The following is a 15,773-nucleotide window of genomic DNA, read 5'->3' as shown; positions in this document are numbered from 1 at the left end:
GCGAACGGCAGGCCTGGACGCTGATTAAGTGCGAGCTGTGCTCTGGGAGCTGGGCTGGAGACACACGTGGACCAGAGGTGCGCAGGCTGCGACATGGGGCAGGGCTGCGGCTGTGAAGAGAGTAGACCCCCTGAACCACCCATATGGGACCCCTCATTGGAGGGTAAGTCTGACGGCATTGGCCATTCCCTAGGCTCTCACCTGTGTATTCGCAGCCTTCCGCGAGAGGGGGGCTGGGGACAGCAGTGCACCCAGGTACAGTCACCTGACTGGCCTCTTCCACTCCTCCCAGTCTGCACTCACAGGAGAAAGCCAGAGTCCCCTGCCGAGCATTTTCCCCCGTTGCTGTCTCCCTGCTAACCTCAGGCTGTTGCCACTCTGCCTCTCCCACCCCGTGCCTGGAGAACTCCTATGCACCCCTGGAAACCCAAGATGTGGGGGGAGGATGTCGAGATCATGTTGGGACATGTTGAGTGTGACTGGTCTGGTTACGCATTAGGGGGTCAATACAGGACACCGGAAATGCTGGGAAATCCCAGAGTCCTTCTCTCCTACCCGGCCTTCCTGTGCTGGCATCTTGCCTGCAGGCCATCAGCAGTTTCTTCAGATTGCCTCAGACTTGCCCAGACATGTCCCCAGGAGGCAGGGGGGGCGGCGGCAGGCTCAGGCAGCCCCTCCACCCACACTGGTGTTTGGGGGGCAATGGAGGGGGGTGGAAACCTGTTGGCAACAGCGATAAAGAGAAACAAAAGTAGAAATGCTGAGTCAGAAAGTGGGGATTTCCCAGCTGTTTTCTCTTCCAAGTGTTGTGCCAGGTTTCGAGTTTCCCAAAGACCACCAAGGAGCGGATTCTGATGCAAAGCACATGAGGGTCTTTATTGCAAGCTCCAGCCTGGGCTCTTAACATGCAGCTAGACTCAGCAGCCAAAGTTGAGAGCCCTGAGCTCAGGGCAGGCAGGGTTTTTATTACAGAAGAGGGGAGTTTTAGCCCAGCAGAGGGGAGTTTTTGCTCAGCAGTACATTGATTGGTGGACATTGAACAAAGTTATCTTCTCTTAACCGGGTTGGTCTATGCATGTAAGATGTGACCTTCACTACTCGGACCACATACCTTAGGACATCTAGCGTTTTTCTGATATGTACTGGTTACTTGTCTACTTGCTAATTGGCTGATGCTTTGGGATGAGCAAGATTAGGACATTTACAGTGAAATTCAGCCTTGGCGTCTTGTTGATAACTGAAATTTAGGCCTGGCTGGTTCAGAAGCATTCTGAAGCCTGTCATGGCGTCAGTTTGGTCTTTCACAAGGTCCTGCCTTTAGAATAAAGACACTGGGGCCTCCCCTGCCTGGTGGCACAGGGGTTAAAGACAGCACTGTCAAGCCATTGCCAGCCACTACCCTCATGAGTTTGAGGCCCAACCAGCCAGGGAGCTGACCCACATGGCAGCTCCTGACCCGCCAGCTGCTCCCCTCAGCAGTGTTATAATTGATCTGTTTTGACCCCATTCTGTCTCTGGTGGATCCTATCACCCCCACACCTCTGGTCTATACCCCAGGTCTTGTGTGCGTAAATAAATAAATATTAAAAAAAAATAGGACGAGGACACTGAGGTACAGAGATGGCCCCCCAGCCAGCTCAGGATGTGGATTTGGGACTTTGGGTGACCTGGGTTCCATGCTGTCTGACCCAGGCACAGGTGGCCCTAGTATCCCCTTGACAGAGCTGACCCCTGCACACAGAGTCGCACATGTAGGGCCTGACACACAGCAGAGGCCTCCATAAATGCACACTGTAGACAGTGGAGCCCTTACAGGAGTGAATGTACAAACTGGGGCGCTAAATGTGTGTGTAAGTGTGGGGGTGGCTAGCAGCCACCCCCGCCAGCTGGTTCCTGGCAATGACCACCGAGCATGGTGGGGGGGTCAGCGCCTGACCCCTCAGCTGACCTACTTCCTGCCAGTTATTTTGTACTGCCCTCATCCTCCAAGATCCCCTGCAGCCAGGAACCCACACAGCCGGTGGCAAGAACTGAACACACCACTTCCGGCCCCTCCGCAGCTCAGGCTCTGCTGACTCACACTCCTCTGTCCCACCCAACACTGAACACTGACGCCACTGAGGATGGGGGAATAGGAAGCCCAGACCCAGAAGGCAGAGAATTGTGGCGCGAACATCAGGGAGAACTTACCTCAGCCTCAGCTCCCCACAGATGAAAGAATGACCTTCACAAACAAATGGGTAACTGGTGGGTTTTGTTCAGTCATTTTGCCTCAATCACAAACATTTGAATACCAAAAAAAAAAAAAAATCCATAAAGAAATAAAAAAGCTAATTCTTATACTGGTAGTTTTTACCTGCCATGCCTTTTTTTTTTTTTTTTAAGATTTATTTATGTGTGCATACAGAACTGGGGTACAGGCCAGAGGAGCAGGGTGGCAGTGAGAGGATTCACTATAGTCAGAATGGGGAGCAGGACAGGCAGATCGACAAAGTATGCTGCTGAGGGGAGCAGTGGGCGACACAGGAGAGGTCCGCTGCACCCTGTGGGTCACCTCCCTGGCCAGAGATTGAACTCAGGCTGAAGTGCCTGCAGCTAGCTTCGTAGTGCTGCGCTTTAACCCACAGAGGGCCCCCTGTCTCACTTTTAACTGACCAAGAAGTAGCTTCTGGGTTCGCCAGACACTGGACAGAAATGATGTATTCCCTTACATGCTGGAGGCCAGAGGGGCAAATCAAGGTGTGGGCCAGGCCGGGGGCTGTGAGGAAGCATGGGGCACAGACCCCTATTTGTGGAGGCTGCAGGCAATCCTTGGCATCCCTGGCTTGTGACTGCATAGCTCCCATCACTGATTCCATCTTTGCGTGCCTACCGCCATAGGATCAGGCTGTTCATATCTGGATTCAACTAACTGTGGGTCAAAAACTGAAATTTATCTTAGGCTTATCTAGATTCTGACCTCATCTGTACTGAGCACAGTACAGAGGTTTTTGTTGTCATACATAGCATAATGGCTATTTACATCATACTAGGTATTAACAGTAAGCTTGAGACGATTTAACTTTTATGGGTGTTCTTGGGGGGTCCTGGAGCCAATCCTCAGATACTCAGATACTCAGCAAAGACCCTAAAAGTCATAATCCGGCCCTCCCTGGTGGCGCAGAGGGTTAAAGCACAGCACTGAGAATCTAAAGCCACTTCCGCGTGAGTTCGATTCCCGCCTGCCCGGGAGGTGACCACATGGCGCAGCAGACCTCTCCTGACCAGCCCGCTGCTCCACTCAGCAGTGTACTTCGTCGATCTGCCTGTTCTGCTCCCCACTCTGTCTATGGTGAAGCCTCTCGCCGCCCCTGAGCCTCTGGCCTGTACCCCAGTTCTGAATGAACAAATAAATAAATAAATCTTTAAAAAAAAAGTCATAATCTGAGGTTCTGGTTGTTTGTGAATCTGGAAACATACTATTCAACAAAGTACCAACAAAACTAGGGAACAAAAATCATTCTGAGAACCCTCCTAACTCCTAGACAGGCTTGCAAGCAGGGCTGGGACCTGGGCATCCGGGCGGCTATGGGGTATGGCGATGGGCACGGACATTGGTTTGATAACATGGAAGAAAAATTTAGCCAGACGATGCTGTTGAGGATGGTTGGGTGGCTCCCCCCCCCCCCATTCTGATCTTTCTGCTCTGGTGTGACCCCTACATGAGCATGCATCCCTGGTGCCATGGCTCATAATCATGAAGATCTAGAATCCACAGGAATACTAGGGTATGTTTGTACCACGGAGTATTATTTAGCAGTGAGAAAGGATGAGCCAGGCTTGTAGGCAAAAGTCTCCAAACCAGATCATTGAGAAGAAGCAAATTAGTTGTAAAAGGGAAGAGATGGTGTGGTAATAATTTTATATGGTTGTTTAATCTGCATTTTTTGTTGTGGTCAAATACAGTCATGCCTTATTTATTTGCTATATATTTAGGAGAGAGGACACCACACTTCTACTAAATTAAGAGAGAGATTTTATAGCCCAGAGGTCTGTTATCTGCCCCCCACCCCCTTTGTCATGAGTTCCCAGAGCATGGCCCAGCAGCTCAAGCTCCTTGCCCTGGGTTCTCACCAAATGAACTTTTCTGGTGGAGCAGGCTGGCACTTCAGCTGAGCCCAAGTACCTTTCTCTTTGGTTTCCTTTTTTTTTTTCTGACTATCTTCTTCCTTGTGTTTCAGGAAACTGCCTTCTCTCCAATACAAACATTAGTTCTCTTGGCAAGACTCTTGCCCTTGCTTATTTATAACAGTGCCATTGTATGCTGGGTAATACCCAGACTCCTCCAGTTCTGTCATGGTAACATCTGTGGGGCATTCCTGTTTGAACAGTGCCTGTCCCCTGGATGCCCACAGTATCACCTTGCAAATTCCACGTATGTGGCCAAAGGAACAGCCCCATGTTTCCTGAAAGGCCTGGAGAACATGCAGCAGGTTCTCCTCCTTCCTTTGCGTTTGTCATTTTGGCCACTTATTGGATGGCAGCAGTTCTGGCTGAAAAGAAGGGGCATGCCTCCTTTAACCATGGAGGTGGCATCTGAGAAACGCATTGTCAGGAGAGTTTGTCATTGTGCAAACACCATAGAGTGTAATTACACAAACCTAGAAGGCCCAGCTCACTGGGGCCACTCATAGATGCAGTCTGTTAACTGAAACATTGTTAAGTGAACCCGACTGCTCCATTTTGTTCATCATTCACGGACACTTGTGTTGTTTCCACTTCTTGGCTATTGTGAGTGATTCTGCCAAGCATGGGTGTCCATAGTGCTCGGCTCCAATCCCTGCTTTCACTTCTGTGGGGTATATACCCTGAAGTGGAATGTTATATCGTTATATGTTATATAGCTAGTTATATGTTATATAGTTAGTTCTACAATTAACTTTTTTTTTAATGTAGACATTTTTTAAAATATATTTTTATTTATTTAGTCATATAGAACTGGGGTACAGGCCAGAGGTGCAGGGGCGGTGAGAAGATTCACCAGAGACAGAGTGGGGAACAGAACAGGCAGGTTGAAGAAGTACACTGCTAAAGGGAGCAGTGGGCAAGACAGGAGAGGTCCGCCAAGCCATGAGGGTCAGCTCCCGCTGGAGATCGAACTCAGAACAGCTGTGACTAGCTTGCAGTGCTGAGCTTTAACCTGCTGTGCCACCAGGGAGGGCCAATTAACTTTTTTTTTTTAAAGATTTATTTTTTTAATGCATATACAAGAGCTTGGGTACAGGCCAGAGTTATAGGGAGTGAGAGGATTCACCAGAGACAGAGTGGGGAGCAGAACAGGCAGATTGACTGAAATACACTGCTGAGGGAGCAGCGGATGAGACAGGAGCGGTCTGCTGCGCCATGTGGGTTAGCAGTGGCTGGCAATAGCTTGACAGCGCTGAGACTTTAACCCCTGTGCCACCAGGGAGGTCCTGTTACCCATAGCTTTGTGTATTTACCAACCTGCAAGCTCTTTATACAATCTTCACATAGAGATGATGATTTACATATATATTGTTATATAACTTATATAGAAATTTCAATCTGTAATTTTCTTGTGACATTTTTATCTATCTTAATGGCAGGGTAGTTCTGGTCTTGTTAGAAGTGTTACTTTCTCTTCTATTTTTTGCAAGTTAGCTGAGAATTGATATCAAATGTTTGACAGAATTCACCAGTGAAGCTATCTGGTCCTGAAATTTTCTTTGTTGGCAATTTGTTAACTCATGCTATTTTTTGGGTCTGTTGAGATTTTCTGTTTCTTCTTGAGTCATTTCAGGTCACTGTTTCTAGGCATTGTTCCATTTCATTTAGTTTATCTAATTTGTTGCCATGCAACAAATATATAGTCAGTAGTATATAGGCATATATAGTCAGTAGTAATGTCCCTTCTTTTTAGTTTGTAGTTATCTACATCTCCTCTCTTTTTTGTCAATGGAACTAAATATCCACTAATTTGGCCCCTCTTTTCAAAAAGGCAACTTTGGGTTTTCTTGATGTCAATGATTCTATTATTTCTCTACCTTTGTTCTAATCCTTTCTCTTCCTTCTTTCTCCATTGTTTTTTGTTTACTCTTCTCTTTCTACTTCCTCAAAGTGTAAAACTAGATTTAACTTGAAATCTTTCTTTCTTTTCAGTGGCGCCACGCAGAGTGGATGGGTTCTGAGCAGCAGCACTACCGCGCTCGCCCTGAGTGTCGGGAACAGTTTGAGTCTAGTGAAAGCCTAGAGTAGGATTTGAGCATAAGTCTTGTCCTGGACACACGTGTGGATTTCGAAATTCCTTCCCCGTCTACAAATGCTTTTGAATGTCCTCCCCCCCTCAGATTTAGGGGGATTGAGGACTATAATCTTTGGCCCAGGAAGTCTGCCAGTTGGTGGTTCAGCTTGCAGATTTTTGAACGATGGTCCCCATTTTTTTGACCTCGCTATGAGTTAGGCCACTCAGGAACAGGGGAAAGCACAGAGAGTTGCCAGCACTTCAGAAACCCTCAGGCCCATTTGAACAGACAATGTGTGACTAAGGTCTGCTTTGTTATCTTCAGAAGCTGGGACCCAGGCCTGAACCTGGAACAGTTCTGGCTGCTTCAACACTGCAGCCTCGCTGAGAGGGGGTAGAAAAGGACAAGTAAATATGCCCCTGTGTATTTCTTTTTTTTTTTTTTTGAAATTTTATTTTTCTTGCTTCTACATTGTCTCATTGTTTTTCAGCTTTGCTGTTTTTCAGGGTTTTTTTAATGAATAATATAAGTATATATTATATAAGTCTACATTATATATTATATAATAATAAGTATATTATATATTATATAATGATATGTTTATTTTTACATCATTTTGTGCCTTTTTCCATCTTAGTTGCAATCCCCTTGGGCTTCCCATCCAAATCACCCGTGTGCCATCATCATAGTCCCGTGCATTTCCCTCCCCCACTGTTTTTGATCCCATTCCCCACCCCACCCCCACAAAATGTCTCTGGTATGTAGCTGTTCATCATTATCACTATTTTCTCAACTGGTCCGTTGTATTCCTGCTATGAGTGAAACCCAGGATTTTTTAAAAAAAGATTTATTCACTTATGCATACAAGAACTGGGGTATAGGCCAGAGGTGTGGGGGGTGAGAGGATTCACCAGAGACAGAATGAGGAGCAGAACAGGCAGAGCAACTGAAACACACTGCTGAGGGGAGCAGGGGGAGAAACAGGAGAGGTCTGCTGTGCCATGTGGGTCACCTCCCTGGCCGGGGATCGAACTCATTCTGCATTGGCTGCAGATTGCTTCATAGTGCTATGCTTTAACCTGTTGCACCACCAGGGAGAGCCCTGTTTTTCAGAATTCTAACAAAGAGGGTCCTGATCATTTTTGCTTGTTTGATATTCCTGTGGGGAAGTGGAAGCTGGGACTTCCCCATCTTGCTGATGAACGTTCATATATGTTTAACCTAAAACCACAGTGTGTGGCTATATATATACACGCATATACAGGTACACACACATATTTATGTATAAAATATGTAGGAGGATGGCCAACTCCCAGTTGCATTAGAGGCTCCCCTGAGATAAGGAAAAGGAGTATAGCGGGCAGCAGGGCTCTGAACAGGGGCATCAGTTCTCTTGGGAATGTTTCTTTACCAGGGTGCTGGATAAGTGGGTGATTTTTATTTTATAACTGATACTTTCGTATGAATCTGAAATATTTCATAAATGAAGTATAAAACTGGTGGCAGAAGGATTGGTTGATTCTTAGCAAGTTAAATCATCAAATTACCCACATGACCCAACAATTCCATTCTTTGGTGTAGACCCAGGAGAACAAAAAACAGGTATTCAAACAAAAGTTTGTACACACATTAATAACAGCACTTTTCACAATCACTGAAACATAAGTCATATTGTATGGTTCCATTTATATGAAATATCCAGAACAGATAAATCCATAAAAATAGTAGGTAAAATTACGGTTTCCAGAAACTGGTATGTGTGTGTGTGTGAAGGAATGACTGTACTTGGGGCTGCTTTTGGAGGGATGAAATGTTCTAGAACTGATTCCAGGGCCCTGAAGTGTTGACTGCAGGACAAGTCTGGTGTTTTTCCATTGCTGACTAAGCAGTGAGAACCATTAGGAAAATGTGGCTGTTTTTACCCACCCTTGCCAAAAGTTGTTACCTGTGGGCAGTCCCTCCCTTGGGTGCCAGCCAGGTTAAATTGTCCAGTTGGCCGGTATCACGTAGGGTGGGGGACCCTAGAAGGGGATATAAGGCAGGGTAGGGGCCATCTGAGGATCACCTCCCAGACTCCCCACACAGTCCAAGATGCCAGGATGCCCACTCCCACCTGCTACCCTTCACCTGCCTCAGAAAGAAGAAGCAAAAAGCACCAAAGGCCCTGGGCCTAGTCTCTCTCTGAGCTCTTTTGTTGGCATGGGCCACGGGCTTGCTGAGAGCTGTTTACCCATCGTCGGGCATCACCTCCCAGTGCAGCTCTCTGTTGTCTGGTCCAGTGTCAGGTGCTGTTCATCCTGACCTTCCGACTGTTGCTATGGGCCACCAGAGTCATCTCTGTGGCCCTGCATGTGTGCCTCCAGCTGCTACCATGAGTTGGCTCCTGGCTGGCTCCCTGTAGCTACCATGCATTCCAGGCCCTCATTGTTGAGACAGCGCCATCTTGGATGAGCGGCCTTTCGTTTGGGACCTCCGGACACTGCAGACACTTACCTGGGGGGAGCTAGCTCACCACTTGTGGCCTTGGAAACTGTTTCTCCTGTTTGTTATTGCGCCCTGAACCTGAGTGGTCTTGCAATTGTGGGTGTAGGTAAAGAACCCACAGACATGCCTCTGTTGGGCAGTGTCCTTGAATGGTATAGTACCCAAACAGTCCTGTTTTAGAACTAGATATGAAACAGGCACTCAGGGCAGAAGGTTGGATGGTAGGATCATTGGTAGGTAGAATGGCCACCCACCTGCCCAGGCCCTAAAACAAGAGAGTAGCCAAAGAGCCCCAAAAGGCCAAAAACCAAAACCAAAGGCAATCACAATACAATACCCACACAGTAGAGGCCTATCGGTTATAGCCAAATGAAGGACAGTGCCTAATAAGAGGACAGGTCACTGTTTCTGGGTTCTCACCTGCAGGTACAATTGTAAGAGACCTCAGGCTCCAGGAACAACGATGGGTTTATTTTACAAGCAGGGGAAACAAAGAGCTCACTGTAGCCACAAGTGGCTGTCTATCTCACCAGAAATGCAAGCAGAGTACTGGTCACCTGTCAACAGAGCTGGACCACACTGGCCAGCAGAGGTGGTCACCACTGGTCACCAGGAGTGCTGGACAGCAGCAACCAGTAGTGATGGTCACTACTGGTCTCCCAGGAGAGGTTCAGAGACATCAAGTTTAACAGGTCTCTGTGAACTGATGGTCTGCACCAACAAGCAGCTCTTAGACACCAGGCCCCGGGCCTTTGGTGCTCCTTTCAGGTGGTGTCAGAGACAGGAAAGGAGGCCCGGTCTCTGACAGAGGTCTTCAGCCTCTCTTCCCTCCTCAGAGGTCAACTGCTGGGCGCCTCTTTCATCTTTCAACTTCTTTCTCCCAAGGCCAGGGATCGTCTTCCCCACGTTCTTCAGAGGCTGGAACAGCCTCTCTCAGTTCCCGCTGACCCGGCTTACGTCCTCTCTGAGAGTGCCATGTTCACACGTCTGATTGGACCATTTTTCAACCCTGTCGCTGATTGGACCATTTAGCACCAATCAGCTCACAGTTCATACCCGACTGCTCCGCGCCACAATCCAGGAAGTGCCCATAAAAGGACAGTTGCTGGCTTCTGAGGAACAACTGCCACAACTGGCTTGTGGTGGAGCAACAGGATGAGGGAGAGTACCCCTTCTGTCGGCTCCCTCTCCTGAGCGGGTAGGTTCCAGTAACAGAGAGGTGATGGTTGCACCATATTGTAAGTGTTCCAAATGTCACCGAGCTGTTCTTTTTGAGATGCTTAAAATGATGTTTTTGATGTTACATGTATTTTGCCACAATAAAACAATTGCAAACTTTAAAATGTTTGCTCAAGAAGTGAACCCTCCATTGATTGCACACTTTTGGGAGTGTATTTACATGCACAGATATTTTGAGTTTACCTTGATTCTGAACAGGGGCTACCCACGTTTCCAGGTGAGGAAATTGCCCTTGAGAAGGAAATGATTTTTGGGATGAGAGGTTCTTGTTCGCCTGTCACAGGTCGAAAATAAGCCAGTCCTGGATTTGAACCCTCCACCTGTAATGGATGACCACGGGCCTAGCTTCACCTTCAGATTCTTGAGCTCACCTGGGTCTACTGGAGCTGCCTGTGTGAGACCTTCTGACCTCAGGCCTCTGAATATGCTTTGTCTCTGCCAGGAACGCTGTTCCCTCTACTCCTCTCATTCTAGCAATTTCTTTTGCCACTCAAAAGGAGGTCTGGAACATAATAGATGCTAAAGAAATATTTGTGGGAAGAATGAATGAGTGTATGAGTAGATGGGTTCTTTTAGAGCACTTCTCCTCAGGACAGGGGAGGGAGCAAAGCCACCTGCCCGAGGTGCAGAGTCAGGAGCTGGTCCTGGGTCTCCTGGTCTCCCTCCCCTCAGTGGGGTTCTTCCCACAATGCCCAAGAAGTGCAAGCCAGAGTCTACCCCTGCTGCACATCCCTTCACGTGTATGGTTCGTGTGAGAAGCTAGTAGAAAAGCACAGTGTGCCTCTGGGCCTAAAGGTTATTTTGAGACAGTGCAGACAGAAGAGAAACTCTGAAAAGAGAGTAGAGGACGCCTTTTTGTAAAGAACAGAAGTTTCCTTTTGTAAGCGTGTCTCACTCTCTGTACTAAGAAGGGACCGAAGACTCTAAATCAGGAGAAGCTCTTATTAAAGGAGAGAACAGGGACTTCTCTGGTGGCAGAAGGGGTTAAACACAGCACTGTGAAGCTATCTGCAGCCACTGCGGGTGGGGAGATTCATGCCCCACCCTGGCTGGGGAGCTGACCACATGGCAGCAGACCTCTCCTGACCCTCCCGCTGCTCCCCTCAGCAGTGTATTTCAGTACATCTGCCTGTTCTGCTCCCCACTCTGTTTCTGGCAAATCCTCTTAACCCCAATGCCTCTGCAGTTAAGATAAATATTTTTTAAATAATAATAATTTTTTTAAAAGGAGAAAACATCTACAAAACAAATCTTACCCTTATCCTCGTTCACCCTGCTAGTGAACACTGGTGGCCCTTCTTCACCCCCCAGCACTCTCTTGCCTTTAGGTGGTCCTTACGGTGGTGGTGGTTCGGGTCACCTCAGGCACTTGCTCAGTTTCCCCGGGTCTCTCCCAAGTCCACATGAGACATGCACATCAAACTTCTGGTGGTCTTTTCTTGTCTGTCTTTTACTCCAGGTGGCCTCAGCCAAGAACTCAGAAAACGCAAGGACTCAAGAACTCAGGGAGGAATACTCTTCTACCTCATTCCTTAGGGCAACATGACCCTTCTTGGAGTGTAAGAGGAAGAAGAAGTATACTGGGGTCTGCCCAGGGCCCCCACCTGAACACTGCTGCCGGCTGCGTGGCCTTGGCAAACACACCCTCTCTGTTGGCACCTTCTCCGGGAAACAGCAATAACACACTCATCTGGTCGGTGTAGGTTTTATAAAGATGGTCTCTTCAAGCCTGACACATTGTAGTTACCCCCAAGTGCCTCCTTAATATTATCTTTTTGCTCCCCATTTTACAGCAGAATTGGCATCTCCACCACCACCTCTCATCGTGGTGTGCCCTCCTGGGGCAATGACCATGCCTGCTGTGGGGAGCTGTTCGCCTAACCCTCACGTGCTTGTGACTGTGCCCTCGGGAAAAGGCAAAACAAAGGTCAGTGGGGAAAGTTGAAGATTTAATTGGCTTTATTTGATAATTCATGAATTTGGCAGTACTCCATCCAGCAAAGAGATCTGTGCTGGAAGGTTTTTATAAGCAGAGGGTGAAGGAAGAGGGAATTGTTTCAGGCAGGATTACCTTCACTTAGGAGACAGAAGCAAGTGTTTCAGGCAGATTATCTCATTGGTACTAATCAGATGATTCCTGCTTCCTGGTTTAAAGGTTACATTCCTGAGGAACTGAAGCTGCAACTAAGTTAGGTATTAAACCTTGGTGTGCTGATGTAGTGCTCAACAAAAGTGACTCCATTTGGGTACTGTTGATTACTGTTGTCTCTTTTTTTTTTTTTTTGAGATTTATTTATTTATGCATGTAAGAGCTGGGGTGTAGGTCAGAGGTGCAGGGCGGTGAGAGGTTTCACCAGAGACAGTGGGGAGCAGAACAGGCAGATTGATGAAGTACACTGCTGAGGGAAGCAGCAGGCAAAGAGGAGAGGTCTGCTGTGCCATGTGGGTCAGCTCCAGGGAGGGGGGTCGAACTCACACTGCAGTGGCCACAGACAGTTCCATTGTACTGAGACCCAACCCCTTGTGCCACCAGGAGGCCCTGTTGTCTCTTTTTCAAACAGGTTTCTGCAGGTGTAATTAAATGAAGGATCTTGGAATGAGATCCTTGTGGGTACAGAGTGTACCCTCACTCTAATGACAGGTTTTTTTTAGAGAGAAGACACAGAGGAAGAGGACAAGGCTGCAGAAGGCAAGGCACAGGCTAGACTAGTACAGCCATCAACGGAAGACACCTGCGGCCACCAGACCCTTTGCTGGGAGCATGGTCTGCCAACCCTTCACTTCAGACTTCTGGCCTTTACAATGCTGATGAAGTTTCTGTTGTTTTAAGTCACCCAGATGGCAGCCATGGGAAACTAATATAGCGGCCATGAGGCTTGATCCTTGACACGGTGCTGGCTTGGGGATGGAGCACAGAGCCAGACAGACCAGACCCTTGGGCCGTGCACAGTCAAGCTGAGGCCCAAAGCAGACCCCTTACCCTGAAGGAACCTGCGGATAGCGGGAAGGTTTATGGGAACAGGGTGCAGCAAGGTTACGGTTTAAGAGATAAGTAGGAGTTAGTCAGAAGCCAGCTCTGGCTGAAGCTGAGATAGCATAACCCAGCAACCTGTAGTAATTGTGGTTGTCAGTTGTAAACTGTTGGGATGATAGCTTAAATCAAACCTCACTTACTTACCCAGTGCTGCTGTATAAGGGGATGGTCCTGAGAAACTGAGGTTCACAGAAATAATGCTTCCCAGGTCTGCATGATGTCTCGAGAATTAAGCCAGAATTTCAACCCAGGGCTGGATGGGGAGCCCCCAGATGACATAGGCACCCATAGGCCCCAAGGCGGTCCATGGGGTGTGATAGCAGTGCTCCCTGTCTTGTGAACCCGTAGCAGACTTTTAATGACCTCTCCCACATCTCCCACTGTGACCTTGCTTGCCTCATGTCACAAAAGCAAACAATAAAAGTGGGTTTGTGTGTTCTCTTGTTGCGTTGTATGTATCTGATGTGGTGTCTCAGGGCAAGAAGCAGGTGAATAGGGGAAATTCAGCCAAGTGGAGGGAACAGCCTGACCCCTACGTCCATACTCTGTTTAACCCCTGCCTGGAGTGGCCTCTGGGGACCCTGGAAAGGTGCCAGAGAGGAATGCAGGGTCCTGGCCCCATGAGCTCATGACTGGCTCTCCGTCTGCAGCCTGCCCACTGTTTCTCAAATCTTGGCCACTGGTCTGGTCATGAGGTCATAGGCTACAGATGCTGCCAAGGAAGCCACATGGGACTGGTGCCAGCATTCCAGAATCTGGCGAAGTGGAAACTGCCATGGAGCTAACATTCCCTTTCCTGTCCCTGGGGATCTCCCAGGCCCCCACTGCTGCATCTCCTTGAGAAGTTCCAGGAATAAAAAAAAAAAAAAAACTAATTACTAGTCCTGCTCATATAGACATCCACACAGGAGCTGACCACTCCATTCCTGGATATGTACGGTGGAATACTATGTAACAAGGAAAAGGTGAACCCAGAGAGCAGAATACACCGTGTTCGTGGAAAGACACTGACAGAATGGAGGATTTTCTGGGGATCTGTTGAGATCAAACTGGAAAAAGGTGATAGAGGTAGGCACAGCTATTACTCAGGATTTGGGAGAGTTGATGGGAAAGCTTCCAGGTGTTCCTGGGTCAGGGAATGTTCTGGAACCTCATCCAGGAAGTGATCCCATAGGAAACATCCTTGTGAAATCTCATTGAGCTGAGTATCTAAAATTAGTCCATTTTCGCTAATGTAAGTCACATCTCAATAAAAGTTAAAAAAATAAAAGGCAGAAGCTATGGAAAATAGTCTGGTGACTTTTTGAAAAGTTAAGTATAGGGCCCTCCCTAGTGGTGCAACAGGTTAAAGCACAGCATTATGTAGCTGTCCGCAGCCACTGCAGAACCAGTTCAATCCCTGGCCAGGGAGCTGACCTACATGGCATGGCAGCCCTCTCCTGTCCTGCCCACTGCTCCCTTCAGCAGTGTATTTTGGTTAATCTGCCTATTCTGTTCCCTACTCTGTCTCTGGTGAATCCTCTTACCCCCTGCACTTCTGGCTTGTACCCCAGCTCTTGTATAACTAAATAAATAAATCTATTAAAAATTGCAAAAAAGAAAAAAGTTAAATATAAAATGACCATGTGACCCAGCCATTCCACTTCTGGGTATATCCCTACAACACTCAAAAACAGGTCCTCAAAATTTTGTACATGAATCTTCACAGAAGCACTATTTCTCAATCACCCAAAAGGCGAAAATAGTCCAAATGTTCATCAGTGGAACAACAGAAGAAGTTGTGGTCCAGTCACACAAGGGAGTACCACTAGCTACGAAGAGGAATGAAGCCTGGCACATGGCCTCAGGGATGAGCCTGAGCCATGACGCTGAGCGGGAAACCAGGCACAGAGGGCCATACACTGTGCGATCCATTTACTTGTGTGATACCTTGATGCAGTAAATAAATATTTGTTCCCTGTTCCAACAGAAGCTCATAAAACCCTTGGGATTTCCCAGGTGTTGAGAGTGATTGATAAAGGTGACTTTCGTGACGTGAATGGGGTGACTTCTGGGAGCACCTAAGGGTGGGGCTAGTTGCCTGGAGAACCAACGATATGATTAGAGGGTTGGAGTTTCCAGTCCCATCCATGACCATGGGAGAGGTGGTCTGGAAATTAAATCAATCTCCAACAGTTTGGACTTAATCAATCATGCCATTGTATTGAAGATTCCATAAAAGCCCAGAAGGCCGAGGTTTGGAGGAATGCTGGGTGGTGAACAAGAAGTGCAGAGATGATGTGCTCTGCCTGGCTGGTGACTTGTGTCCTCCAATAGCCTTTGTAATGAGGTGGTAACCTAGTGAGCAAAGGTTTCCTGAATTCCATGAGCTGCTGTAGCAAATAATTGAACCTAGGAGGGGGCACAGGACCTCCAAAATGGAGTTGGTCGGTCAGAAGCACAAATGACAACCTGGACTAGGGCAAGTGGCAGCTTGAGGGAGAAGAGGGACAGTCTAATAGGACTGAGCCTTCTACCTGTGGTTGGGACTGAGTTGAATTGTAGGTGTTGGACAATTGTTGGCATGGGAAACCCCCCCAAACATCGGAAATTGGGTGCAGCTATTAATATGAATTGTCCAGAATCGGCAAATTTACAGGCAGGAAGATCAATGATTATTAGGGGCTGGGAGAGGCAGGTGGAGAGTGGCCTGCCTCTCGTGGGGATGGGGGTCTCCTTTTGGGGTGATGAAATGTTCTGAAACTATGTAGAGGTGATGGTTGCATAACGCTGTT

The 15,773-nt window shown here is 47.8% G+C and overlaps 1 long non-coding RNA gene across 3 annotated transcripts; it reads left to right on the top strand.

The window, feature by feature from the left end:
• On the top strand, positions 1 to 13,409 carry LOC105854019. Of its 3 annotated transcripts, none has more exons than XR_001145745.1 (4): positions 1 to 163; positions 11,425 to 11,658; positions 11,762 to 11,892; positions 12,618 to 13,409. It is a non-coding gene; the product is annotated as an uncharacterized LOC105854019 (long non-coding RNA). The 3 variants fall into 3 exon arrangements; XR_001145744.1 differs by having other exon boundaries at positions 11,759 to 11,892; XR_001145746.1 differs by having other exon boundaries at positions 11,425 to 11,664; positions 11,759 to 11,892.
• The last annotated feature ends 2,364 nt before the right edge of the window (positions 13,410 to 15,773 follow it).

The sequence above is a fragment of the Condylura cristata genome, unplaced genomic scaffold (assembly GCF_000260355.1).
Source record: "Condylura cristata isolate star-nosed mole 26May11 unplaced genomic scaffold, ConCri1.0 scaffold00024, whole genome shotgun sequence".
NCBI lineage: Eukaryota > Metazoa > Chordata > Mammalia > Eulipotyphla > Talpidae > Condylura > Condylura cristata.
Note: the sequence above shows the minus strand (reverse complement) of the source record. Positions and strands in the feature narration are given on the sequence as shown.